Source organism: Salvelinus namaycush, chromosome 18 (genome assembly GCF_016432855.1).
Source record: "Salvelinus namaycush isolate Seneca chromosome 18, SaNama_1.0, whole genome shotgun sequence".
NCBI classification, from domain to species: domain Eukaryota; kingdom Metazoa; phylum Chordata; class Actinopteri; order Salmoniformes; family Salmonidae; genus Salvelinus; species Salvelinus namaycush.
In genome coordinates, this window is record NC_052324.1 from 29,000,906 (window position 1) to 29,027,302 (window position 26,397).

The 26,397-nt window shown below is 46.1% G+C and overlaps 1 protein-coding gene across 1 annotated transcript in view; it reads left to right on the forward strand.

Annotated features, from left to right (window-relative positions):
• Positions 1 to 830: 830 nt before the first annotated feature.
• LOC120063333 (phosphatidylinositol 4-phosphate 5-kinase type-1 beta-like) overlaps positions 831 to 26,397 on the forward strand; it is a 92,968-nt gene continuing 67,401 nt past the window's right edge. The window contains exon 1 of the mRNA XM_039013656.1: positions 831 to 988. The gene's annotated coding sequence lies outside the window, so the exon portion shown is untranslated. The remainder of the gene's footprint in view (positions 989 to 26,397) is intronic.

The following is a 26,397-nucleotide window of genomic DNA, read 5'->3' on the forward strand; positions in this document are numbered from 1 at the left end:
TCTATTTAAGGAATAGGTTCGATGACAGCTGAGAACTCATCAGCAAATGCCTCTACAGCTCTAGTGAAGCGTGGGGCGGGTTGGGTGGAGTGGGGTGTCTGGCAGCCACTGACAGCTGTAGGAACACACAGAATGACCTGGCAGCTTCTAGAAAGAGAAGCTCTCTCGTGTGTGTGTGTGTGTGTGTGTGTGTGTGTGTGTGTGTGTGTGTGTGTGTGTGTGTGTGTGTGTGTGAGGCATTTTCTACAACTTTCTGGATCTACTTGAAGGTGAACTCCAGTCCTGACTGGTGTATTTAGAGCTGTTTCATGTAGAATATTGAAGGGGGAAAATAGAAAGACTGTGTATAAGCTCATCTGTCATTAAAAAAATACACATCCGTTTATCAAAAACAAACAGCAGGCAGATGTCAACAACAAGCAACTGTCTCCCCCTCAGTCTGATTCTTCTAAAGGTTTCTTCTGACCTAGGGAGTTTTTCCTTGTCAACTGTGCCTATGCATATTCTCTGTGGGTTTTAGTTGGGTTATGGAAATGACAGCCATTGAATTGTACAACTTTGTTAGCAGACAAATGTAACAGACGTTCTCAGCCACTAAAAAGCGTTATTTGCCATAATAAATGCACCGTACACCTACCTACCCGCAAGTGGCAGATCAGTGGTGAGAATCAAATATTTTGCAGCCTAACATTACCATCACTGCCCTGTAGATGGCTTGCTGATTCTAGTTCTGCATCACAGCAGAGTAGGTTGGTGCACAATGTCTGGTTATGCTGAGAGGCAGAGAATAAGACTTGTGTAACCAAGCCTACCACTCTCTGTCAGTAGGCTACAGCATAAACTAGGTTACACAGGGAGCCGCACTCACAATTGCTCTCTCGTAAATATTGCTATCCGGGACTGGAATACTCCCTGTAATCCCACGGAAAGACAAGATCAACGTCAATCAATCGGTGTACTTCGCTTCACAAACGAGGGCGAACAGCTGGTAAGATTGAGGTGTTATTCATGATGAAGAGAATTCGGATATTTACCTGTCCATTGAGCTATCGATTTGAAATTGAGAATATTGGTCAGGTGACATGAGGATGACGTTTCAGCAATTGCTTGGCGAAGGTGTTTTTCTCAGTCTAAGAATCTGTCGGACTAATTTGTATTAATATTAATAACAGAATACGCTGCTACCTCAAGTCAAGAGCTGGCAGTAAACCTTGCCAGACTGCAGCTGTATTCAAGGTAATCGGGGTGCACCGAAGTGTTTGCTTGTGCAGGCTATTGGCAATTAAGTTTTCTGGTGCTGTGTTCTCATCAACATCCTCGCACTATTTTGAGAAACACAGTTTATTCAGGGAAGTGAAATGACGTAATATTGCGGGGAAGTGGCACCTAGCTTGGGGTTAACTTGAAATATTGGGAGTTTGCGACATGAAAGTGGTCAGTTCTTGAACACAGTGCAGTTGACAATTTACCATTGGTGATAAATTGGCTAGACTGGTGCAATTCCACGGTTAAAGTGATGCTAACAGAATGACAGCACAAACCATCATTTTACCCAACTTTCCTTCTGCACGTAAATGTGTTTCTGTAAACGTTTCCGTGGAAATGGTTCAAAGTAGTTGCATGGTTTGTTTAACCTTGTAATAATAGCTTTTTGTTTGACATACATTTTAAAGTAAAAAATATGAGTCTCAGCAACACTCTTAACATGGAATTGCCTGAATAGCCCATTTCTGTTTCTGTTGTTGATTTCTGGAAAATAAGCCTACCAATTTATTGAGACCAATTATTTTATCAACATTGGCTGGGTTGGAGACCTTTCTCATTGTTCCAAGGACAAGGACTCTGAGAAGCCTGGGGCATTTCAACACCTGGCGTCCTCAGGGACACACACACACTTACAGTCTTGTTTAACTAATCTTGTGGCGACAAACAATTGATTCCCATTCAAAATCTTATTTTTCCTAACCCCTAGACCTTACCCTAACCTTAACCCCAAAACCTTAACCTTAAATCTAACTTTTAACCCCTAACCTAACACTAATTGTAACCTTAACTCTAAACCCCCTAGAAATAGCCTTTTTCCTTGTGGGGACTAACAAAAGGTCCCCAGTTGGTCAAATGTTTGTTTGTTTACTATTCTTGTGAAGACTTCACACACTGCTCTGTGAAATACTTAGTAGGTCACCTTTATGATGTGATTTGTTTTATTTACAGTAGGCTATTGAACTTGAACAACAGGGAACTTTTTGTTACAGACACTCCTTTTGATTTCTCTGAAAATAATCACCACAGAATTTGAGCAATGCCCGTTCTTTTACTACCTGATTCAATTTCCTTTGAAAGGATCTGTACCGAAAAATGAACACAATGCTTTCTATGTAACATCAAAATGCAAAAGGCTACTGAAAAACTGTCCTACTATTACTAACTCTATCAAAGCTGTTATTAACAGCTATTCTAGATTATATACAGTAGCTAGCTACTTTACTGTTGTGGGCTCATTGAGCCAGCATCTCAGTATAAATGTGAGTGTAGTGTTAAGGTGTGTGTTTGACAAGCTGTGAGGTTGGCTGCTGCGATGGGCGCCAGTCTAATTTCTTCAATGTTTATTTTTGTTTGTTTCTTGCTGTGAGCTTCGCAAACCATAAGGAATAACGTGCGCTGTAGCCTACTATAGAATTACTCATCAGCAGTACACATAATAGTAGTCTACAATTACTACAGTGACACGCTACATTAGCCTAGCACAGACTCAGCAGTCTTGACTGTGTTATATGCAGGTTCCTGAGTTTTTCCTGACATAGCCAGAGCAGGAAAAGCTCAGGGTCCAAGTATACTAAAGCCTATAACTAGGCCCTAACCAAGCTTATTACTAACATAGTTTTTCCTGGTAAGGTCACATGGTCAGGAACAACTCCTAGTTATGCTAAACATATAGCCTCACTCCAATTATCCACAAAGCAGCATGCTACATTTGCCAAGAATAAAGTAGCCTCAATGTCCAGCACATTACCAGTGCTCTTTGCAGTAGTGTGCTACATTCCTCCCCTGTGCTGAGAGCTGTTAGCTGGCCGACCATCCCCTCAACCTGCCTCATCTACAGCGGGAATGGTTCTACGAACATGACAGGGAATTCAGCTTACCGCCATGTCACCGAAAACACGGGGCTGGATGTGTGAAATACCTCTGTTAGAATACTGAGCGATGGAGATATCTGGCCAGTATTGTACAGTAGAGTCAAAGGGAAAGCAAATGGAATCGTGACTCAGAGAAAGCTGCCTTGTGAGCACATATGCTGCTGGACCAGACCAGGTTTCACATGAACATTGGGAGTCCCAGGGGACCACATGGACATGACCTATTGTGTGTGACTTATCATGTCCATCTCTTCAATCCATATGAAAGTGGTAATATGTACGTTTTTGGGCAACCTGACCAAATTCACAAATAAATGTGAGTTTATGTGAACCCCAGGCTGGAGGTGTCATACTACCTAGCGGTCAAACATGGAAATGGTTTTTCCATAGGGAAATTTAGAAACCCTTAAAATAAGGGCTGTGTTTTGTGTAGGTTTACTCTGGTGGGATGTTTTGATAACCATGTAAATCTATTGATAAGGTGACTTATCAATATATTCGTCTCTATTTACTCTCAGATTCAAAAATGCTAATTAGCATGAAAGTAGACATCATGCAAGACTACAAATCCCTGCAAGCTCCTGCACGTCAACTCTAGCTGACACCTTTGCTAACAGGTATTGTGTCAATAAAAACATTTGCACAAGACAGTTCACAGAATTGTCAATTTAAAGAAATTTAGCCAATTTATTCATTACTAAATTGAGCTAACATTAGATAGTTGATCCAGAAATTCTTACCTTTGCATCGATTCAGCAGTCTCGTCCAGATTATCATGGCATTTGTAGTTCTTTATGATAGCCACATTAGCAGTTAATTAGCATATCATTTTGGGGGGTTTGGCAGGTATGCGTAAATGGCTGTAAGGGAGTCAGGTGCAGGAGAGCAGATATTGGGTAGCCAACGGAGCCTTTTATTTAGGCGAACCAAAAACACACGGCAAAGTGAACACGAAATAACAATACGGGTTAACATAACCCAGCGCAACAGACTAATGTGCGCATAACATGAAATAGAACAAACAATACCACACAAAGACATGGGGGAAACAGAGGGTTAAATACACAACACATGAGGGAAATGAAAACCAGGTGTGTGGGAAAACAAGACAAGACAAATGGAAAATAAAAAATGGATCGGCGATGGCAAGAAGACCGGCGACGTCGACCGCCACCCGAACAAGGAGAGTAATCGACTTCGGTAGAAGTCGTCACAGTACCCCCCCTGACGCGCGACTCCAGCAGCGCATCGACACCGGCCTCGGGGACGACCCGGAGGACGAGGCGCAGGGCGATCCGGATGGAGACGGTGGAACTCTTGCAGCAGGGAAGGATCCAACACGTCCTCCACCGGAACCCAGCATCTCTCCTCCGGACCATACCCCTCCCAGTCCACGAGGTACTGAAGGCCCCTCGCCCGACGTCTCGAATCCAGTATGGAACGAACGGAGTACGCCGGGGCCCCCTCGATGTCCAAAGGGGGGCGGAGGAACCTCCCGCACCTCAGACTCATGGAGCGGTCCAACCACCCGGCCTGAGGAGAGACACATGGAACGAGGGGTTAATGAGGTAAGCTGTAACCTGTAACAAACCTCGTTCACTCTCCTCAGGACTTTAAATGGCCCCACAAACCGCGGACCCAACTTCCGGCAGGGCAGTCGGAGGGGCAGGTTTCGTGTCGAGAGCCAGACCCGGTCCCCTGGTGCGAACACCGGGGCCTCACTATGGTGACGGTCTGCGCCAACTTTCTGGCGCAGCACGGCGCGCTGAAGGTGAACATGGGCGGCGTCCCATGTTTCCTCGGCACACCGGAACCAGTCGTCCACCGCAGGAGCTTCGGTCTGACTCTGATGCCAAGGAGCCAGAACCGGCTGATACCCCAATACACACTGAAAGGGGGAGAGGTTAGTGGAGGAGTGGCGGAGCGAGTTCTGGGCCATCTCTGCCCAGGGCACGAGCGCTGCCCACTCCCCCAGACGGTCCTGGCAATAGGACCTAAGAAACCTACCCACATCCTGGTTTACTCTCTCGACCTGGTGAAAACCTGATGTAAGGCTGACCGAGACCCCAGACGTTCCATGAACACCTTCCAGACCATTGAAGTGAACTGGGGACCACGATCAGACACTATATCCTCAGGCACCCCGTAGTGCCGGAAGACGTGTGTAAACAAGGCCTCCGCAGTCTGTAGGGCCGTAGGGAGACCGGGCAGAGGGAGAAGACGGCAGGACTTAGAGAAACGATCCACAACGACCAGGATCGTGGTGTTTCCCTGTGATGGGGGAAGATCAGTCAGGAAATCGATCGACAGGTGTGACCATGGCCGCTGTGGAACGGGTAAGCGGTGTAACTTACCTCTGGGCAGGTGCCTAGGAGCCTTACACTGGGTGCACACCGAACAGGAGGAAACATAAACCCTCACGTCCTTAGCCAAAGTGGGCCACCAGTACTTCCCGCTCAGACAGCGCACCATCAGACCGATGCCTGGATGACCAGGGGAGGGTGACGTGTGGGCCCAATAGATCAGCCGGTCACGGACAGCAGATGGAACATACAGACGCCCAGCGGGACACTGGAGGGGAGCGGGCTCTGTACGCAACGCCCGCTCAATGTCCGCGTCCAGCTCCCACACTACCGGCGCCACCAGGCAGGAGGCCGGGAGTATGAGAGTGGGATCCATGGGCCGCTCCTCTGTTTCATACAGCAGGGACAGTGCGTCTGCCTTCACGTTCTGGGAACCTGGTCTGTAAGAAAGGGTGAAAACAAAACGGGTGAAAAACATGGCCCACATTGCCTGGCGAGGGTTCAGTCTCCTCGCCGCCCGGATACTCCAGATTGCGGTGGTCAGTCCAGATGAGAAAAGGGTGTTTAGCCCCCTCAAGCCAATGTCTCCACGCCTTCAAAGCCTTGACGACAGCCAACAACTCCCGGTCCCCCACGTCATGTGCTCTCTCAGCCGAGTGCTGAGAGAGCACAGCTCCTATCCCAGCCTCGGACGCGTCCACCTCTACTATGAACGCCAAAGAGGGATCCGGAAGAGCCAGCACAGGAGCCAAAGTAAACAGAGCCCTCAGGTGACTAAAAGACCTGTCCGCCTCAGCTGTCCACTGCAAGCGCACCGGCCCCCCCTTCAGCAGTGAGGTAATGGGAGCCGCTACCTGACCAAAACCTCGGATAAACCTCTGGTAGTAGTTGGCAAACACTAAGAACCGCTGCACCTCCTTTACCGTGTTGGGAGTCGGCCAATTACGCACGGCTGCAATGCGGTCACTCTCCATCTCCACCCCTGAGGTGGAAATGCGATACCCTAGGAAAGAGACGGACTGTTGAATGAACAGGCATTTCTCAGCCTTGGCGTACAGGTCATGCTCCAACAGTCGACCAAGCACCTTGCGCACAAGGACACATGCTCGGCGGGTGTAGCGGAGTATATCAGAATGTCATCAATATACACCACTACACCCTGCCCATGCAGGTCCCTGAAAATCTTGTATACAAAGGCTTGGAAGACTGATGGAGCATTCATCAACCCGTACGGCATGACGAGGTACTCATAGTGCCCAGAGGTGGTACTGAAAGCCGTCTTCCACTCATCTCCCTCCCGGATACGCACCAGGTTATAAGCGCTCCTGAGATCTAGTTTGGTGAAGAAGCGCGCCCCGTGCATTGACTCTATCGCTGTGGCTATGAGCGGTAGCGGGTAACTATACCTCACAGTGATCTGATTCAGACCCCGATAGTCAATACACGGGCGCAGACCTCCCTCCTCCTTCACAAAAAAGAACCTCGAGGAGGCGGGTGAAGCGGAGGACCGAATGTACCCCTGACGCAGGGATTCGGAGACATATGTTTCCATAGCCTCCGTCTCAGCCTGTGAGAGGGGATACACGTGACTCCTGGGAAGTGCAGCGCCTACCAGGAGATATATCGCACAATCGCCCCGTCGATGAGGTGGTAATTGAGTCGCCTTCTTTTTAGAGAAGACGAGAGCCAAATCGGCATATTCAGGGAGAATGCGCACGGTGGAGACCTGGTCTGGACTCTCCACCGTAGTGGCACCAACGGAAACCCCTAAACACTTACCTGAGCACTCTCGCAACCACCCTGTGAGAGCCCTCTGTGGCCAAGAAACAGTGGGGTTATGACAAGTTAACCAGGGTAGGCCCAGCACCACGGGAAACGCAGGAGAGTCAATAATAAAGAGACTAATTCTCTCCGTATGACACAGATATTTCTTTAGGCGAACCAAAAACACACGGCAAAGTGAACACGAAATAACAATACGGGTTAACATAACCCAGCGCAACAGACTAACGTGCGCATAACATGAAACAGAATAAACAATACCACACAAAGACATGGGGGAAACAGAGGGTTAAATACACAACACATAATGAGGGAAATGAGAACCAGGTGTGTGGGAAAACAAGACAAGACAAATGGAAAACGAAAAATGGATCGATGATGGCTAGAAGACCGCCGAGCACCGCCCGAACAAGGACAGGCATCGACTTCGACAGAAGTTGTGACAGGGTTAAATACAGGGTAAGCCTACATGAAACACAGTCCTTATTATTAAGTGTTTGTAAAATTTCCTATGGGAAAAATGAATGATGGAAAAACGATTGGAACCATTTCCTTGTTTGATCGCTTGGTTTTTGGGGTATTTTGACTCATACTGTGGTACTCTATAGATCTATCATTCTTCTTGAAAGCAAGTCTAGGAAGCGGTAGATCTGTTTTATGTGCTCTATTTCTATGCTTCCCGTTCTTAAATTGTGTTTTTGCATCTTTTAGTTTCGGTTTTGTACACCAGCTTCAAACAGCAGAAGCAACAACATTTTTGGTTATGGAAAATATACTTCAGCGGTTTAAATGGTACAATGATTCTCCACGCTATACTATCTTATTTTGTCACATACTGAAATTAGGCGAACTATTAGAGTTTTGCAAACAGGAAATGACAGAGTAATATCTGCATAGTGCAACTTTAAGCAACAAACAAAAACAGCAGGGCATAAATTATAGCAATTTAATATCTAAACCATTGGAATGGGATAAGATAATACACTGAATGTACAAAACATTAGAAGCACCTTCCTAATAGTGAGTTGCACCCCCTTCTGCCCTCAGAACAGCCTCAATTCGTCAGGGCATGGACTCTACAAGACATTGAAAGCGTTCCACAGGGATGCTAGCCCATGTTGACTCCATTGCTTCCCACAGCTGCGTCAAGTTGGCTGGTAGAGGATCTCTACTCTGATTAGCTTGTTCCATCTCATCCCACAGATGCTCAGTTGGATTGAGATCTGGTGACATGGCAGTAAGCTGAATTCACTGTCATGTTTGTGGAACCATTTCTGGACAATCCTAGCCTTGTGGCATGATGCATTATCCTGTTGAAAAAATGAATTTGCAGATGGATACACTGCCTCCAGGAAGGGATGCACCTGATTGGCAATGATGTTCAGATGTCCTGTGGCATTCAAACGTTACTCCAATTTTATCAAAGGGCCCATGTGTGCCATGAAAACAACAACCCACACCATCACACCACCAGCCTGCAATGTTGACACGCAGCATGATGGATGCATGTACTCATGTGAAACAGCAGGAACTGGGATTCAACAGACCAGGCAATGTTTTTCCAATTCTCCAGTGTCCAGTGTTTTCGTTGCTTAGCCCACTGCAATCGCAGTTTCTTGTTTTTTCAGAAAGAAGTGGAACTCTGTTAGGTCGTCGGCTGCCATACCCCATTCGTGTCAAGGTACAACGAGTTATGCATTCTTTTATGCACGTCTTTGGGCACCAATGTTGTACTGGACAGACAGTTGACTATGTAGCCTGTCTGTTACTATGCACAGTTCGTGTCAGCCTCCTTTGTCCTCTTTCATCAATGATCTGTTTTCGACCACTGGCCTGCCGTTGGCTGGAAGTCCTTTGGGTGGTGCACCATTCTTGATTCATAGGGGAAACTTGATCATGAAAACCCAGCAGCTTTGCAGTTGTTGACACACTCAAACCGGTGCGCTTGGCACCTACTACCATACCTCGTTTAAAGGCACTTAAATATTTTGTCTTCCCATTTACCCTCTGAGTGGCATACATACATACATACATACATACATACATACATACATACATACATACATACATACATACAGACATACAGACATACAGACATACAGACATACATACATACACAGATCTGCACACACACAGAGGATGTGATCATGCTGTAGGAAGGTTAGCTGGAAGACTCTGTGCAAGGCAAGGGCTTCGATTCAGCCCTCAAGGAAGCAGACAAGACCACATAGACTTGTTGGTCTCTTTGTTGTGGGCATAGTGTGGGGAACATAAACAGCTCAACAGGGTGTTGGGTTTCCTCTACGGGTTTCTTCTAGTCAACAGTGAACTACCTGGAATCCGTGTCTCCAGCAACCGTGTGTGACTGGTGGGGGTTGAACCCGGCTCAACTGTATACCACTAGACTGCTAGCCCGCTGAGCTAAAGCCTAGTCATTAGCTCAAGGAGCGAAAACCAGTCTTCAGGTCTCAGGCAAGATTACTCATCACACAGGCCTGATTTACTGTTCCACATTCATTACATGAGGCTAGGTTCAAATAAACAGTGTAGGGAGATGTTTTCCACAAATTGGATGTCTTAGAACTCATCTGGTTTAAGCAGGTTTGTTGAACAAGCTCTGAACATTAGCTCAGCGTTTAGCATAGCCCACCCAAAACATCTTGTCATCAGTTTTGCAAACACAATCACTCTGCCCCTCTCATCATAGACACCTTACACTGCTTTGGAACAGTCACAAGGTGTCATGGAGAAAAATGGATTAATTATGGAAACCTTACACTGGAAAAGGAATGCGGTGTCATGGAGAAAATTGGGTCCATGAGTCCTGATGAGCTTCCTGTTTCCTGCTGATTTGACTGTGAGGTGGAGTTGGCCAGCTCAAGGTTAGCGTGCCACTGTGGGTTTGAATGGGAAAGTAGCTCATGCAAATCTTGTCCCCTTCGACAAATTATCGCCAAAGCAACACCCGTGTGCCGTCTGGTTCTGTCCCTGTCCTCATTCTGATATAAGGCTCATCATAGCAGAGTCAGGCCTCCCTGAGACATTATGTCATATTTTCCAGCTGGAACGGGACTGGAGTGGCATGTACGTGTTCCCACAGACTCATATGACTTATTCTGTCTAACCTTGTCCCCAGCTCAATTGCTACCACATTCAGTGGATTCGTAAAGTATTCAGACCCCTTCCCTTTTCCACATTTTGTTACGTAACAGCCTTACTCTAAAATGGATTAAATACGTTTTTTGCTTCATCAATTTACACACAATACCTCATCATGAAAATGTGAAATCAGGTTTTTAAACATTTTTGCAAATGTATAAAGAATAAAAAACAGATACCTTATTTACATAAGTAGTTAGAACCTTTGCTATGAGACTTGAAATTGAGCTCAGGTGCGTCCTGTTTCCATTCATCACCCTTGAGATGTTTCTACAACTTGATTGGAGTCCACCGGTGGTAAATTCAATTGATTGGACATGATTTGGAAAGGCACACACCTGTCTATATAAGGTCACACAGTTGACAGTGCATGTCAGAGAAAAGACCAAGCCATGAGGTCGGAGGAATTGTCCATAGAGCCCCGAGACAGGATTGTGTCGAGGTACAGATCTGGGCAAGGCTGCCAAAAAATGTATGCAGCATTGAAGGTCCCCAAGAACACAGTGGCCTCCATCATTCTTAAATGGAAGAAGTTTTGAACCACCAAGACTCTTCCCAGAGCTGGCCGCCCGGCCAAATTGAGCAATCAGGGGAGAAGGGCCTTGGTCAGGGAGGTGACCAAGAACCCGATAGTCACTCTGACAGAGCTGCAGAGTTCCTCTGTGGAGATGGTTGTCCTTCTGGTAGGTTCTCCCATCTCTGCAGCACTCCACCAATCAGGCCTTTATGGAAGAGTAGCCAGACAGAAGCCACTCTTCATTAAAAGGCACATGACATCCCACTTGGAGTTTGCCAAAAGGCACCTAAAGGACTCTCAGACCATGAGAAACAAGATTCTCTGGTCTGATGAAACCAAGATTGAACTCTTTGGCCTGAATGCCAAGCGTCATGTCTAGAAGAAACCTGGCACCATCCCTACTGTGAAGCATGGTTGTGGCAGCATCATGCTGTGGGGATGTTTTTCATGGGCAGGGACTGGGAGACTAGTCAGGATCAAAGGAAAGATGAACGGCGCAATGTACAGAGATCCTTTTTTATTTATTTATTTTAATTTTACCCCCTTTTCTCCCCAATTTCGTGGTATCCAATCGCTAGTAATTACTATCTTGTCTCATCGCTACAACTCCCGTACGGGCTCGGGAGAGACGAAGGTCGAAAGCCATGCGTCCTCCGAAACACAACCCAACCAAGCTGCACTGCTTCTTAACACAGCCTCCAACCCGGAAGCCAGCCGCACCAATTTGTCGGAGGAAACACCGTGCACCTGGCTACCTTGGTTAGCGCGCACTGCACCCGGCCCGCCACAGGAGTCACTGGTCCGCGATGAGACAAGGATATCCCTACCGGCCAAACCCTCCCTAACCCGGACGACGCTAGGCCAATTGTGCGTCGCCCCACGGACCTCCCGGTCGCGGCCGGCTGCGACAGAGCCTGGGCGCGAACCCAGAGTCTCTGGTGGCACAGCTAGCGCTGCGATGCAGTGCCCTAGACCACTGCGCCACCCGGGAGGCCCTACAGAGAGATCCTTGATGAAAGCATGCTCCAGTGCGCTCAGACTGGGACGAAGGTTTATCTTCCAACATTACAATGACCCTAAGCACACAGTCTAGACAACACAGGAGTGCTTCGGGACAAGTCTCTACATGTCGGACTTGAACCCGATCGAACATCTCTGGAGAGACCTGAAAATAGCTATGCAGCGACACTCCCCATCCAACCTGGCAGAGCTTCAGAGGATCTGCAGAGAAGAATGGGAGAAACTCTCCAAATACAGGTGTGCCAAGCTTATAGCGTCATATCCAAGAAGACTCGAGGCTGTAATCACTGCCAAAGGAGCTTCAACAAAGTACTGAGTAAAGGGTCTGAATACTTATGTAAATGTGATATTTCAGTTTTTTCACTTTGCCATTATGGGGTATTGTGTGTAGATTGATGAGAAAAAAAAAGCAATTTAATCAATTTTAGAATAAGGCTGTAACGTAACAAAATGTGGAAAAAGTAAATGGGTCTGAATACTTTCCGAATGCACTGTATGACAATGGTCTATTTGCATATAGACCTACTGCAGCTCTGATTGGTTATGGCGCAACGGTTTGTGTAGAGTATGAATCGTGCCTGTCAATGCAATAGAATCCTACTCTGCGTTCTGCCCAACAAAATCTCTGGCACAGTTAGTTTTGCATACTAAGTCTTGCATAGTTCGTTTTGTTTCAGTATGTTGCATTGAAAGTGTCTAATATTGCATTGATTCGATTACAATGGAAACATTGATAGTGTTAACTAACGGGGAAAACTAGAAAGTTCAATGAAGTTCAATCTCGTACTTCTCTCTGCGCGCTGATATTTCAAATGTCTGGCGTGTGCAGCTTAGAGGGAACATTTAGTTGTAATAGGCATGAGAGATCCAAAGACTATTCTTACTTTAGACATTGACGAGTGACTGGTCTGAATTCTGCCTGTATGCAGGAAGAATAAGTGGACAGTTACAATCAATAAAATATTTCTGCAATCCGCAGCCTTAAGGGTTTGAGTGTACTCCTGGGTCAGAGAGCATCGTTAGACAGTCACACTGTACTACTCCATACTGGAGGACTGATGGATAGATAGGATAGGGTCATAATAGCAGTGGTGTGAGTCTCATTTGAAACACGATTACATAACATATGGGGACACTGAAGGTCTCAGCACTTTATTTCAGCACTTTAAACCACTGCTGTCTGTGACTCTTACTATCTGACTGGCTTGCTGACTGGCTTGCTGACTGGCTTGCTGACTGGCTTGCTGACTGGCTGGCTGGCTGGCTGGCTGACTGACTGGCTGGCTGACTGGCTGGCTGACTGGCTGGCTGACTGGCTGGCTGGCTGGCTGGCTGGCTGGCTGGCTGACTGGCTGGCTGGCTGGCTGGCTGGCTGGCGTGCCTTGTCCTTATGTGGCAGTTGAAGAGGTGGAACATTGGCTTTAGATGTCCTGGTACAGAGCTAGCAATTTTGAGTTTTCATAATGAAATCTTGCACTTTGCTCCTGACTGTTTTTGTGTTTTGTGTGACCCTTCTTCATATCAGTCATCCTCCCTCTGAGCTGTTTCTCTTTTTCTCTCTTTTTCTTTTTTTAATTTCATCTTCTTTGCTGCCTTCTGTGGACACCCCTTCAAATGAATGGATTTGGTTATTTCAACCACACCCGTTGCTGACAGCTGTGTAAAATTGAGCACACAGCCATGCAATCTCCAGAGACATCTCCACATTGGCAGTAGAATGGTCTTACTGAAGAGCTCAGTAACTTTCAATGTGGCACCGCCATAGGATTCCACCCATCTAACAAGTCAGTTCCTAAAATGTCTGCCCTGCTAGAGCTGCCCCGGTCAACTAACTGTAAGTGCTGTTATTGTGAAGTGGAAATGTTTTGGAGCAACAACGGCTCAGCCACAAAGTGGTAGGCCACACATGCTCACAGAATGAGAGCGCTGAAGCGTGTAGCGCGTAAAAATCGTCTGTCCTCGAATGCAACACTCACTACCGAGTTCCAAATTGCCTCTGGAAGCAACGTCAGCACAAGAACTGTTCATCGGGAGCTTCAGGAAATGGGTTTCCAAGCCTAAGATCACCATGTGCAATGCCAAGCGTCGGCTGGAGTGGTGTAAGTTTCGCCGCCGTTGGACTCTGGAGCACTGGAAATGCATTTTCTGGAGTGATGAATCCCGCTTCACCATCTGGCAGTCTGACGAACAAATCTGGGTTTGGCGGATGCCAGGAGAACGCTACCTGCCCGAATGCATAGTGCCAACTGTAAAGTTTGGTGGAGGAGGAATAATGGTCTAGAGCTGTTTTTCATTCTTCGGGCTAGCCCCTTTGTTCCAGTGAAGGGAAATCTTAACGCTACAGCATACAATGGCATAAGTGGAGGGTCTTCATAGAAGGAAGGGGAGGATCTTCAGAAAAGGAAGGGGAGGACTATGTTCCTCAGTGAAACACCAAAAAATTATCCTTTTTAAGATAAGAATTATACTAAATATAATTGATTAAAACACATTATTTTGCAATGAAGGTCTACAATAGCCTCAACATCACTCTGTAGGGTATAACCATGGTGTAGCCAGAGGATGGCTAGCTTCTGTCCTCCTCTGGGCACATTGACTTCAATACAAAACCTAGGAGGTTCATGGTTCTCACCCCCTTCCATAGACTTACAGTATTTATTGCAACTTCCGGAGGACGTCCTCCAACCTATCAGAGCTCTTGCAGCATGAACTGACGTGTTGTCCACTCAATCAAAGGATCAGAGAATGAAGCTAGTACTGAAAGCATAAGCTAGCTAGCAGTGCAGTGCATAAAATGTGGTTAGTAGTTGACTCAAAAAGAGAGAAAGACAATAGTTTAACAGTTTTGAACAAATTAATTTCTTCCAAAATGAAGTAGACGCAAGATAGAGTGTCATTTATTTTCAGTTTCACTTACTTAGCTAACAAATGCAGCTAGCTAGTTTAGCCTACTCAAACACCCTGCTCCAACAAATAGATGCTATGTTAGCTAACTGGCTATGACTATCCAACACAACACTGGAACTCTTCCAAGTCAAGGTAATCTTTTGGTTTGACTAATTTATTGCCACCAGGGCCGCCGGTGTAAGTGCTAAACTGCTTACTGACTGTACACTGTAACGTTACTGCATGATTGTAGCAGGTTTACTAACCCATTAGTTTCATTAGCTATTTTGACTATGTCGTTACATTAGCTAATATGGTGACAACGATGTAGGCTGTGTGTAGCGGTTATGATACGGTTTGGCTTGGAAAGTTTTTTTCACCTGGTCACATACAGTTGAATTGTTGTGCATTGAAGTCCACAAGCGAAGTGAAAAGGTGAGAGGAGGAGAGCGCATAGATGCAAGAAGGAATACAACGTGGCTGCTATGAAAGTGAACTGTGTTTGTGTGATCAGTGGTGTATTCATTCCGGCGATGCTGTTCAAATATTTCTTAAACGGAAGCAAACGGAACAAAATGGGGATAAACATACCTGAATTTGTCCAATAGAAACATTTGTTTGCCACTGTTGGACTAATGATTACACCCTATATCAGCTAGATGCATGCAAGAGTGTGCAAGGTGGTACTGAATGTGTTACTTTCTGTCACTGTGTCACCTCAAATTTGTCTCTCGCCGTGTGTGCACCTATGTTGTAAACTTTCATTCATAGGCTAAGTTGTAGCAAACTCATGATGGGTATAGGGAAAATTTGAGTATCATGTAGTCGCCTAAACCTATCGCTGTTACATTGAACTGGGTGAATTGAATATGAATGACAGTCATCCAATATGCTGTCATAGAAATAAGGTCATGTTCATGAAAAATATAATTGTCCTCCCTCATCTTAAACGGCACTGACCACCACTGAATGACATTCTAGACGATTCCATGCTTCCAACTTTGTGGCAACAGTTTGGGGAAGGTCCTTTCTTGTTTCAGCATGACAATACCCCCGTGCACAAAGCGAGGTCCATACAAAAATGGTTTGTCGAGATCGGTGTGGAAGAAATGAGATGTACAACGAGCAGGTGTTCACATACTTTTGGTCATGTAGTGTAAGTTGACCATCAGTTAATACCATTGTTACATTCTGTACTTTACTACCCATTACTACCTTTAATGGTTGTACATGTAAGTACTGTTTGTGCAGTCGCTGTGTTAAGTCCCAGTTTTCTCCTACTGTATGTATGGATGATTCATTTCCATGGAGAGGAATAACCTCTCCATGGCAAGGAGGAAGAGGGGGCAAAACTTCCCGGTTAGTGCTATCCGGGATCCTTGGGGTACCCTAAACCCTAACCATAACCCCTTACCTTAACTATAACGCTTACCTAACACTAACCTTTAACCCTTACCTTAACAATTTTTAATTTCAACTTCAATGGGGTAATGTGAGAGTTGCGACATCCCAAGGAATCCAGGATAGCATGGACAAAAACTTCCCACAGAATATTGTTTTGTGTTGCATTGTGGGTTGTTTACTGAAGCTGAAGGTTCGTCTCCCATGACAACCATTCCTTTCTTTGAGCGCCGGCATAATCAGACTTTGAGCGCCGGAATAATCAGAGTTTATCAGTTTACTTTTCCACTTGGGTAAATACCAATACTGCTGGCCTTGATTTCCACCTGGAAACAGGTGGTTCTGAAGGCGCCTGTTGTCCTAGAACTTATAGTCTGAGTCTTTGCCTAGGGCTGTGTTTGACCCCTTTTGACTGGGCAGGCTGAACCATCAGCAGTTGTGTATTTGGGCAGTTGCACGGTAACGGACTTGCGCTGAGATTGAAAATGTATGCCAAAACAAAAACCTTTTATTTCAAAGTTTAACAAACCATACAACTCTATGCACAAGGACTACATTTAACTATTTACACAGACATTTTTACAAAAACGCATTTACTGGAAGAACTGCAAAGTTTGGTAACAGAATTTCAGTCAAATCTCCCTCAGTTTATGTAAGCATGTTTTCCAAAAACTCTTAAATATTTGTTCTGAATTAACATGAAAAGATGTTTGAAGAAAGAATGGGGTGTCAGCTATGACATGACACGTTGAGTTTTGAAACAATCTCTTTTGGTTATTGAACTACAGTAAGTGGATTTGCACCCGGTAACAAAATTGCGAAATTTCATGATGGGTCTGTACTACACAGAAATACATAATTATGGATACGAATGTCAGTCTCTTCATGGTGATAGGTACACACCAATATCTTCCTTTGCATATTTGGGTATTATTCTATGCACTGGCTATTATTTAAATGAGCTCCGCCACCAAACAAGACCAAATTTGGTTGGACTGGACCAAATCTTAACCAATCATAGACGTCTATGTTTCACAAGTTTGGACATCTAAGTACAGCTCAGTAGAGTGCAGTTAAGTACATTATAGTATACTCAACTCTAGTGTGCTCAACTGTGTACTGTATTGAACTCTATTTTACTGTACAGTACAGGACTGTACTGAGCTATAATCTACATTTTATTTACTGTACTGTGATCTACTGTAATGTAATATATATATACTGTGCTCTCCAAACTTGTGAAACAAAGACGTCTATCATTGGTTCAGATTTGGTCCGGACCGAACCAAATCTCAACCAATCATGGATATCTATGTTAAACCCAAATTAAGGCTGGTCCAGACATCTGTGGATGTTTGTAACGTTCGTCTTGTGGTGACTGAACGGACCAAGGCGCAGCGGGTGATGAATACATGATAATTTATTAAATGAAAGACGAAACACTAATGAACACTAGAAACAAACTACAAAACAATAAACGAAGGCAACAGACCTGAAACAAACGAACTTACATATAGACGAAGAACGCACGAACAGGAACAGACTACCTAAAACGAACGAACAAACGAAACAGTCCCATGTGGTAAACACAGACACAGGAACAATCACCCACAAACAAACAGTGAGAACAACCTACCTTAATATGGCTCTCAATCAGAGGAAACGACACACACCTGCCTCTAATTGAGAACCATACCAGGCAAACCATTAACCCAACATAGAAAACACATAACATAGACTACCCACCCCAACTCACGCCCTGACCAATTAAACACATACAAAACAACAGAAAACAGGTCAGGAACGTGACAGAACCCCCCCCCCTCAAGGTGCGAACTCCGGGCGCACCCCTAAAACTCAAGGGGAGGGTCTGGGTGGGCATCTGTCCGCGGTGGCGGCTCCGGCGGTGGACGAGGACACCACTCCACTACTGTCTTTGTCCCCCTCCTTAGCGTCCTTTGAGTGGCGACCCTCGCCCCCGACCATGGTCCAGGAACCTTCACCAACGCCCCTCTAAAATAGAGGAGACAACTCAGGACAGAGAGGTAGCTCAGGACAAAGAGGTAGCTCAGGACAAAGAGGTAGCTCAGGACAAAGAGGTAGCTCAGGACAAAGAGGTAGCGCAGGACAAAGAGGTAGCTCAGGACAGAGGGACAACTCAGGACGAATGGCAGCTCCGGACTGAATGGCAGCTCCGGACTGAATGGCAGCTCCGGACTGAATGGCAGCTCCGGACTGAATGGCAGCTCCGGACTGAATGGCAGCTCCGGACTGAATGGCAGCTCATGACTGGAGGGCAGCTCATGACTGGAGGGCAGCTCATGACTGGAGGGCAGCTCATGACTGGAGGGCAGCTCATGACTGTAGGGCAGCTCATGACTGGAGGGCAGCTCATGACTGGAGGGCAGCTCATGACTGTAGGGCAGCTCATGACTGGAGGGCAGCTCATGACTGGAGGGCAGCTCCTGACTGGCTGGCGGCTCTGGCAGCTCCTGACTGGCTGGCGGCTCTGGCAGCTCCTGACTGGCTGACGTCTCTGGCAGCTCCTGACTGGCTGGCGGCTCTGGCAGCTCCTGACTGGCTGGCGGCTCTGGCAGCTCCTGACTGGCTGGCGGCTCTGGCAGCTCCTGACTGGCTGGCGGCTCTGGCAGCTCCTGACTGGCTGGCGGCTCTAGCGGCTCCTGACTGGCTGGCGGCTCTAGCGGCTCCTGACTGACGGACGGCTCTAATGGCTCGGGACAGACGGGCGGCTCTAATGGCTCGTGGCAGACGGGCGGCTCTAATGGCGCTGGGCAGACGGATGGCTCAGACGGCGCTAGGCAGACGGATGGCTCAGACGGCGCTGGGCAGACGGATGGCTCAGACGGCGCTGGGCAGACGGATGGCTCAGACGGCGCTGGGCAGACGGATGGCTCAGACGGCGCTGGGCAGACGAGCAGTGCAGGCGGCGTTGAGCAGACGGACGACTCTGACCCGCTGAGGCGCACAGTAGGCCTGGTGCGTGGTGCCGGAACTGGTGGTACCGGACTGGAGACACGCACCTCAAGGCTAGTGCGGGGAGCAGGAACAGGGCACACTGGACTCTCGATGCGCACTATAGGCCTGGTGCGTGGTACCGGCACTGGTGGTACCGGGCTGAGGGCACGCACCTCAGGGCGAGTGCGGGGAGAAGGAACAGTGCGTACAGGGCTCTGAGGACGCACAGGAGGCTTGGTGCGTGGTGCCGGAACTGGAGGCACTGGGCTGGAGACACGCACCACAGGGAGAGTGCGTGGAGGAGGAACAGGGCTCTGGAGACGCACTGGAAGCCTGGTGCGTGGTGTAGGCACTGGTGGTACTGGGCTGGGGCCACGCACCATAAGGCGAGTACGGGGTGCTGGAACTGGAGGTACTGGGCTGGGGCGGGAAGGTGGCGCCGGATATACCGGACCGTGCAGGCGTACTGGCTCCCTTGAGCACTGAGCCTGCCCAACCTTACCTGGTTGAATGCTCCCCGTAGCCCGTCCAGTGCGGGGAGGTGGAATAACCCGCACTGGGCTGTGTTGGCGAACCGGGGACACCATGCGTAAGGCTGGTGCCATGTACACCGGCCCGAGGAGACGTACTGGAGGCCAGATATGTAGAGCCGGCTTCATGGCACTTGGCTCAATGCTCAATCTAGCCCGGCTAGTGCGGGGAGGTGGAATAACCCGCACCGGGCTATGAACACGTACAGGAGACACCATGCGCTCTACTGCGTAACACGGTGTCTGCCCGTACTCTCGCTCTCCACGGTAAGCATGGGAAGTGGGCGCAGGTTTCCTACCTGCCCTCGCCACACTACCCTTTAGCCCCCCCCCCAAGAAATTTTTGGGTGAGCCTCTCGGGCTTCCAGCCGCTCTGCCTTGCTAGCGCCTCATAATGCCGCCTCTCCGCTTTAGATGCCTCCAGCTCCGCTTTTGGGCGGCGACACTCCTCTGGCTCTGCCCAGGGTCCTTCTCCGTCCAGAATCTCCTCCCATGTCCATTCCTCCTTGAACCACTGCTGCTGTCGCTGTTGCCCGTTAACCCGCTGCTTGATCCGGGTTTGTTGGGTGATTCTGTAACGTTCGTCTTGTGGTGAATGAACGGACCAAGGCGCAGCGGGTGATGAATACATGATAATTTATTAAATGAAAGACGAAACACTAATGAACACTAGAAACAAACTACAAAACAATAAACGAAGGCAACAGACCTGAAACAAACGAACTTACATATAGACGAAGAACGCACGAACAGGAACAGACTACCTAAAACGAACGAACAAACGAAACAGTCCCATGTGGTAAACACAGACACAGGAACAATCACCCACAAACAAACAGTGAGAACAACCTACCTTAATATGGCTCTCAATCAGAGGAAACGACACACACCTGCCTCTAATTGAGAACCATACCAGGCAAACCATTAACCCAACATAGAAAACACATAACATAGACTACCCACCCCAACTCACGCCCTGACCAATTAAACACATACAAAACAACAGAAAACAGGTCAGGAACGTGACAATGTTGAAATCAAGGCCAGGGCGGACTGAACAAATTTCAACTACTTTTCAACGTCCAGGGACGTCCGGTGTCGGTCGATGCTCAGTGGGTGAGGATGCTGGTTACAGTAAATGGAAAGAGCGGGGCTCATGGGTAGGTGTCAGTAAGAGACGGAAGAGGTGACATTAATTGGAGAGAGCGGGAGGGAGGGCTTGTCCAGACTTTTCAAACTTTTGCTTTGACCACCAGATGACAGAAAGAAAACAGTTATCAGCTGAACATAACTGATTTGGGAACAGAATTTTGAGTTAAATCACTTAAACAAAATTGATATCAGTAAAAACACCAACTAATTGATAGGTCTACCTTTATTTGTTATTCTGTGGACTTTCATTATCCTCCCTCCTCAAATTAGAAAATACCTTAAAGATATGTGGGTTTTTGGTAAAGGAATTACAAGGCAATGTTTCTTAGACTTACAGAAGCCAGAACAAATTATACTAAACTAAATATGTGTTGATATTAGTTGGCAGGGTCTTTACTTCAATATTATTGTGTTTTGATGTATTTCTAATACCTTCTAAGACTTTCTCTGGTAGATGTTTTCTAAGACCCCTTTTCCATCTGTTTGACCAGAAATCAAAGCCTTTGCTTATTCCTGAAAAATGCATATATGCCTTAATTTCCAAAAAATGTAGACTCCTACAGTGGCTTGTGAAAGTATTCACCCCCCTTGGCATTTTTCCTATTTTGTTGCATTACAACCTGGAATTAAAAATATTTTAGATTTTTTTAAATCATTTTATTTACACAGCATGCCTCCACTTTGAAGATACAAAATATTTTTTATTGTGAAACAAACAAGAAATAAGACAAAAAAACAGAACTTGAGCGTGCATAACTATTCACCCCCGCAAAGTCAATACATTGTAGAGCCACCTTTTGCAGTAATTACAGCTGCAAGTCTCTTGGGGTATGTCTCTATAAACTTGGCACATCTAGCCACTGGGATTTTTGCCCATTCTTCAAGGCAAAACTGCTCCAGCTCCTTCAAGTTGGATGGGTTCCGCTGGTATAGAGCAATCTTTAAGTCATACCACAGTTTCTGAATTGGATTGAGTGAGGTCTGGGCTTTGACTAGGCCATTCTAAGACATTTAAATGTTTCCCCTCAAACCACTCGAGTGTTGCTTTAACAGTATGCTTAGGGTTATTGCCCTGCTGGAAGGTTAACCTCCGTCCCAGTCTCAAATCTCTGGAAGACTGAAACAGGTTTCCCTCAAGAATTTCCCTGTATTTAGCGCCATCCATTATTCCTTCAATTCTGACCAGTTTCCCTGTCCCTGCCGATGGAAAAACATCCCCACAGCATGATGCTGCTGGTGTTCTCGGGGGTGATGAGGTGTTGGGTTTGCGCCAGACATAGCGTTTTCCTTGATGACCAAAAAGCTCAATTTTAGTCTCATCTGACCAGAGTACCTTCTTCCATATGTTTGGGGAGTCTCCCACATGCCTTTTGGCGAACACCAAATGTGTTTGCTTATTTTTTTCTTTAAGCAATGGCTTTTTTTCTGGCCACACTTCCATAAAGCCCAGCTCTGTGGAGTGTACGGCTTAAAGTGGTCCTATGGGCAGATACTCCAATCTCCACTGTGGAGCATTGCAGCTCCTTCAGGATTATCTTTGGTCTCTTTGTTGCCTCTCTGATTAATGCCCTCCTTGCCTGGTCCGTGAGTTTTGGTGTGCGGCCCTCTCTTGGCAGGTTTGTTGTGGTGCCATATTCTGTCAATTTTTTATAATGGATTTAATGGTGCTCCGTGGGATGTTCAAAGTTTCTGATATTTTTTTTTATAAACCAACCCTGATCTGTACTTCTCCACAACTTATCCTGTTTGGAGAGCTCCTTGGTCTTCATGGTGCCACTTGCTTGGTGGTGCCCCTTGCTTAGTGGTGTTACAGACTCTGGGGCCTTTCAGAACAGGTGTGTGTATATATATATATATACTGAGATTATGCGACAGATCATGTGACACTTAGATTGGACACAGGTGGACTTTATTTAACTAATTATGTGACTTCTGAAGGTAATTGGTTCCACCAGATCTTATTTAGGGGCTTCATAGCAAAGGGGTGAATACATATGCACGCATCACTTTTCAGTTTTTTATTTTTTAGAATTTTTTTAAACAAGTTATTTTTTTCACTTCACCAATTTGGACTATTTTGTGTATGTCCATTACATGAAATCCAAATAAAAATCTATTGAAATTGCAGGTTGTAATGCAAAATAGGAAAAAACGCCAAGGGGGATGAATACTTTTGCAAGGCACGGTAGCTTTCATTTGATCTGCTCCTCTGAACTTCCCATGTTGGTGCTCATGGGCCCTTTTACATGGAAATATCCCTAGTCATATCTCCCTTGGCTCAGCTAGGTTTCTCTGCTTCATTAAAACTCTGTTTCTCAGCATCTGTTTGACATGACCGTAATGAAAGCTAAAGGAATGTGCAATGGCTGCAATTGGCCTTGCGGTTCACAGTAAATATACATGTACAGTACATACAGTATAGGCAATAGGCAGTTCTGCTGCTGTGGAGGGTTGAAACCTTTACCCATAATCCTGTGTTTACATGCTCTATTTCTCAGATCCACTGATGCATAGAACAACTCTAAAGTAGTCCTTTAACGTACATGTTACATCTAATTGGTGTTTCTCTAGGAAATGCATATTATGTACTAAAATGAATTTGAAAGTCTTGGGTTTGATGTGGTCCAATAAGATCCAAGTTAGATCAGATGGCCATAATGGGCTTAATAAACCAGCTTTACTGTTGAATATCTCTGAACAACCCTTTAAAAAGCTGTTCTCAGAACACCACAACATCACAGGAAGCATGTATACTCAGGGGAAGTGTTTCAGTCAAAACATTGTTTAAATGTGCTTTGGTTTGTTTAAGAAAGAGAGAGAACACATTACTAGCAAAGCAAGGAAAGTCAACTTCAAAACATTATGTAGTTTTATTGGGATTAGCAGCTGTGGTTTGTAAGTAAGGAATCTACATGTTTCTGAAATGACCTACTTCCCCTTAAACATGTATTACTGTACATTTTGGGGGATTCTTTCACTGCAAGTTCTCCATAGCTCTGATTCAACATGTGGCATTCACTCTCATTGGCAACACTAAGGAAATGTGTTTATCAGTGAGGAGAGCCTAATGTGAGGGACTGTTTAAAAACTCTGCATCCTCTTGGTTGTATAACAGCAGATGAATCTAGATGGAGAAATGCCCTTTTTCATCTGTTTCATCTTAATGACCTCCAAATTACTTATCTCCCTTTCCCGGCCCTACAGTTTCTTTGGCAGCCACCGAGATGGTGCAAACTCCTTAAGAAGGCCACCAGAGCTACATAGGCATAGGCTGTCAAATCATCAGATAGAGATTGGCTGGTGTTTGATTCTCTGCCCAGGAATTGGTTCGTTGTTATTTGACTCTTGGGATTCCGATTGACTGTAGCGGTAGGTCATGTTGTTGTTGTTGTTTTGGTCCTGGTGAGCTCCCACTCTCCCTCTTCTCTGTCCTGGCAAGGGAAAGACTAGGAGAGGCCCACAATGGGGCCTGGATAGAGAGACTGAAAGGAAGACTGATGAAGAGAGGGAGAATAGGAGAGCAAGTGAAAGAGAGTGAAAGAAAGACATGTTGTGAGTGTGCATGAGGAAAGGGTGAGGCTAGGAGGTAGAGGGAGTGTGTGTGTGTGTACATGGTGGTAGTTACAAAGAAAGCCCTCTGTGCTTTCCCTCTTTCTCTTTCTTTCTCTCTGTCTGTCTCTGTGTCTTTCTTTCTTTATTCTTTCTGTCCTTCAGCTCCTGACCCAAGATCAGTGATGGGAGGGTGACCCTGTCCCGTCGGCCACCACGCCTGATCGTCCCATGTGGCAGCCACATGCATCATTATGACCGTGTCACCTCTCTCAACACCTCTAGTAGTCACATCTCACAAGGTGCTGCACAGAAGGAATATAATAACATCAGGGCCACGTTTTGATTCTTGGTAAGACATTGCTGGTTAAGGGAGAGGACCTTGCACTCCGTGTCGGGGCTTGACTGGGCTGGATTAGGCTTCATTAAGCTTCATTCTCTCTGAGTGTCATGTTTTTGTTGACAGTGGGTGGACTATTATGGTTTGGAGTGTAGGCTAATGTGTGGACATTGTTAGTTTGCCAGCAATTTTAGAGCTCTCCTATAACAGTATGGCTGCTGAATGAGACAAGGAGAACACTGGTGCTCATGCATATGTTTTAGCCTCTATGCCATATCCTTATCACTTGCCATATCACTGTCTATAGCTATAGTTGTCTCTATCAGACCCTATACGCTAAGCATTTATTTTGGTTTGATTGCAGGGCTTTCCCAAGCAGCTTCATATTGTATTGACCTTTCTGTCAAGTAAATGTCTATGTTGATTCTAGCTCATCAAACCCTCTATTGTCTCCCAGTCCACATGCAGACGTCAGTTAGGCTGGTTGGACATTCCTCTCCCTGCCTACCAGAACATCATAAGACTAGAGCACGGTCATAGAAACCACTGTGCAAACAAACACCAGGTTATATGAGAGGACTGGAGCTGTATAGGCAATGGTCTCAAAGGAAGCTATCTAGCTTGCCCTCTACCTCTCTCTCATTCTCTCTTTCCTCACTTTAATAAACCATTCTCCCTCTTTCTATCCCCTCTCATTCTTTCGACAGCGGTTTCTGTTTCACTTTCTATCCCTCTTTCATTTGCATTCTCACTCTCCCTATTCCCTCTTGTTGCTGCTACACTGCCTCTGTCCCTCTCTCTATCCCCCTCTGTGTTTCTCACCCTTCTCCCTCTCTACCGTTGGGGCCATGTGATTCTGTGGGCACAAAGAGTGATCCACTCCTCTCCCTCCCCTCTGCTGCACAGTGAGGCTGGAGAGACAGAGACATTCCCTGAATAACAAACACACACACACACACACACATTCCTCTACAGTGCTCTCTGTCTCTCTCCCTCTTTCCTCATCTTGTTCCATCTTCTCTCTATCTTCATTTATTTCTCTTTGTCTTTCTCTCTCTATTTCTATCCTTCTCTTTCTTCACTACACGTCTGAAAGATAATATCTGTAGCCATTAAACAGAGAGACTTTTAAAGTGTTCTCTCACTGACACTCTTTCTCTCACTCATCCTCCCTTTCTCACTCTGGCTCTGTATGCCAATGGTAAAAGGTCATATGATGGCATCATAATGAGTTATGTGTATCTGCCAATTATATACTTTAGTCTATCTGCTTAGAAAGGACACCCATGTACTCTATTCTATGGAGCAGAGGCAATTGAATAGTTGAAAATGTATGTATAGATATCCACATAATGATACTGGAGGTGAACCACAGTTCAATAGAGTGCTCTTCCTTTTTCTGTGCTGCTAATGTTTTATACTGTATCTCCTGCTCTCTGTTCAATTGAACAGCAGTGTCTGTGTTTAGACTTTAGCTCTGCGTGGTAGGACTCTGTTGTTTCCAGGTGCAGTGGACTATTCTAAACAGTTAGCCTGCAGCTCTGTTCCTCTCGCAGAGGTGTGGTGTATGTAGGAGCGTCCCAGAGGATCCACAGGCAGGCTCTTACTGTCTGTAGCAGAATGTTGAACACTTACAGAACTGTCC